Genomic DNA, 3,444 nt, shown 5'->3' on the forward strand with positions numbered 1-3,444 from the left:
GTGTCCTAGCCAACAATCCCCACCAGATAGAAACTGGGACTTCACTTCAGCACCGGGTTCATCGCTGCCCGAAAATCGTCACAGCAACATCCCACAAACAGCCATGGAGTGAGTGACTGATTTTATTTGGGGGATTGTTGGCCAGGACACCGGGAGAGAGAAACCAAGGACTGCACCTCCACCAATGCAACACACAAACCCCCCACCAGCGCTGCATTGGAGCGTCAGGTTAGACTGTGTGATTCCAAGTCCGATGTGCGAGGCTTGAACCCACAACCTTCCGGCTCCGAGGCGAGAGAGAGAGAGCGAGAGAGAGCGCTAACACTGAGCCAGGCTGACACACGATGAGATGTGGGTCAGAGGGACCAGCTCGGGTTTGCACGGGTCCTCACTGCCTCACTCCCCGTTCAGTAAGTCAGGCAGTCAGTCAGCGTGAGGTTTTTCTTGCGCTGCCTGGCTTTACTTGGCGTTCTCTTGTCTCTGACTGAAGAGCCCGAGCCACGTACATGCCAGAGAGACAGCCACTGATAGATTGGTTGGAGAAAGAGCCAGGTTGTTAATATTAGCAGCATTTGCCAATAATGTCTTCCGACAGCTCATTCCCGGCATTTGACTTTGTGTCTCTTCCCATTTGCTCGTCTTCCTTGGAAACAATTTCTCCCTTTCTTAGGCTATTTTTTCCCCTCCATTCCATTAATTAGGCCACTTGATGGCTTTCCGTGCATCACTCTTTTCCTGATTGAAGCCGTTTCTGATTTGTAGCAATGTGGTGTAGTGCTGCGGGTGGGGGCTGCATTGTCGGAGACATCGTGAAGTTAAACCAAGCTCTCTGTTTGTACCCGGTTCAGGCGGACGTTAAAGACGACCCTATCCTGTTGGAAAAGAGAAGAGTGTTTCTCCCTCCCAGTGTCCTGGCCAATATATCCTGTCATGTTGACCAGGACACCGAGGGAGAGAGAAACTCCTTTGGAATCTTTGACGTCCACTTGCTTTCACACTGGGAAATAACTTCACCTGCTGGTTCAGTGACAAATGGCTTATGTGTTTATTATGTTCCTGTCAGTCGCACATTTAAATACCTTTGCCGTCGCTCTATTCTGTGAGATCGTGTAAAATACATTTATTGACACTTGAGACTGAGCCCAGTTCTCATCGAGTTCCTTTGTGCGGTGGAGAATTTATTGGCAGGAACAACACATCTGTATTAAAGTGCTGTGCTTAACCACAGAAAAACATCTTGAACAGTAAATGGCAAGAATTAGGAAGGAAGAGGCCAGGTTTGTGTTGCTGACCCAGTAAGTCAACAAGAATAACAGCACAATTACATTTGCATAGCACCTTTTATGTTGGGAGGACATCGCAAGGCGTTGGACAGGCAGAGTTTCGGACCTGAGCTGGGGGTCGGGATTGGGGAGGGTGGAAGGCAGGGGGGAGAGGCAGAGTGATCACAAGCACGATTGAAGAGGAGGGTCTTGAGGTGGATCTTGAAGATGGCAAGGGAGGGGGTGAGGTGGACGGACTGCGGGATGGAGTTCCAGAGAGTGGCAGAAGGCCCACCTGCCAATAGTGGGGCGAGCGAGGCGGGGGGCGTGAAGCAGCCCGGAGCCCGCTGAGCGGAGGGAGCGGGCCGGTTGGTAGGGGGTTAGGATGTCACAAAGGGAGGGGGGAGTGAGGCCATGGAGGGTTTTGAAGATGAGGACCAGGATCTTGAACTGTATCCTCTGTATGATGGGAAGCCAGTGGAGTTGGCCGAGGATGGGGGTGATAGGGTCGCAGAGCCTGGTGCGGGAGAGGACACAGGCTGCAGAGTTTTCAATGATCTGCAGCCTATGGAGGGAGGAGTAGGGGGGCCGACAAGCAGGGAGTTTGCATTAGTTGAGCCTGGATGTTATGGATGAGAGGGTTTTGGCAGCCTGCAGAGTGAGACAGTGGCGGAGCTGGGCGATGTTGGGGAGGTGGGGGAAGGCAGAGCGGGTCATGGCAGAGATGTAGGGTAGAAAGGATAGTTGAGGGTCAAACAAGACGCCAAGGTTCCGGACTGGCTTAGCAAGGTGGAGTGTGCAACCATGGATGATGATGCTGTCAACAACAACTTGGATTTATATAGCGCCCTCCACGCTGACGGCGTCGCAGAGCTTCACAGTAACGGATCCTGGGACCGAGCCAGGGGGAGGGGGGGGAAGGTGACCAAAGGCTCGGTCGAAAAGGTCTTCAGCAGAGATCTGAAAGTAGGAAGGGATGGAACGAGGCGAAGGAAGTGAGGAAGGGAGTTCCAGAGCCTCGGGACATAGCGGCTGAAGGCATGGCCACCAAGGGTAGATCGGAGGATTCAGGGGATGAGGAGGAGGCCAGACCCGGAGGAACGAAGGCAACGGGTATTGTTTTGAGGGGAGAGAAGGTCAGTGCTTGAGGTGAGGAAGCGCTGACGGGAGCCAATCAGGAGATCCTCGGTCTTGTTGACGTTCAATTGAAGAAAGTTTGCTCTCATCCAGGACTTGACGTCTGACAGACATTTTGTCAGGACAGCAGTGGGTCCTGGAGTCCAGGGTGGAGGCAGAGAGGTAGAGTTGAGTGTCATCCGCATGCATGTGGAAGTTGACCCCATGTCTGCAGATGATGTCACCAAGAGGGAGCACATAGATATTGAAGAGGAGGGGATCAAGGACAGAGCCCTGAGGAACACCGCACGAGACGGTGCGGGTGCTGGAGGAGAAGCCGTTTGTGGAGATGAAGTTGAGGCGGTGTGAGAGGTATGATCTGAACCAGTCAAGGACAGATCCATGAAAGTTGAGGTGAGAGGAGAGGCGGTGGATGAAGATAGAATGGTCGATGGTGTCGAAGGCAGCAGAGAGGTCAAGGAGGACGAGGAGGCAGAGGGAGTCCTGGCACCCATTAAAGTCAGCTTTAACGGGTGCAAGCTTCAGATTTAGGCTTAAAACTGATCCAAGTGGAGTCCTGTAGCTCAGTGGTTGGCGCGCTCGCCTTGAAAGTGAGAGGACCTGGGTTCGATTCCCAGGCAGGACGAAACCTTAGGCAAATTTCCTTACTCCACACATGCATACACACCTCTGTTTACCTAGCAGTAAGTAGGAACCCAGTTGTTAGGCGATTGGCGAATCGCTTTTCTGGGGGTCATAATCTCTTTAAAAATAAGACATTTAAAATAATAATATTAATTTGGTCACTCAATCCACGATTGTTTGTGGGATGCTGCTGTACGCATTGGCTGTAGGAGATTATAGTGATTAGAGGGCTGTAAAGTGCCATATTTCCAATGGAATTCCTTCAAAAGGAATTATGCTCCTTACCCCCTCCTGCCCGCCCATTTTAGACCACGTGGAGTGAAAATTGCATGCCATGATGTGATAATCATCACCAGAGACAACGGCGAGCTGCCATGTGATAATTATCATCACCAACACAATGGCGGCCTTGATGTGATAA

At 51.7% G+C, this 3,444-nt stretch overlaps 1 non-coding gene across 1 annotated transcript; it reads left to right on the top strand.

Moving 5' to 3' along the window:
• The first annotated feature begins 2,951 nt into the window (after positions 1 to 2,951).
• trnas-uga lies at positions 2,952 to 3,025 on the top strand. The gene has a single exon. It is a non-coding gene; the product is annotated as a tRNA-Ser (tRNA).
• Positions 3,026 to 3,444: the final 419 nt, after the last annotated feature.

The sequence above is a fragment of the Callorhinchus milii genome, unplaced genomic scaffold, assembly GCF_018977255.1.
Source record: "Callorhinchus milii isolate IMCB2004 unplaced genomic scaffold, IMCB_Cmil_1.0 Scaffold14, whole genome shotgun sequence".
Taxonomy (NCBI): Eukaryota; Metazoa; Chordata; class Chondrichthyes; order Chimaeriformes; family Callorhinchidae; genus Callorhinchus; species Callorhinchus milii.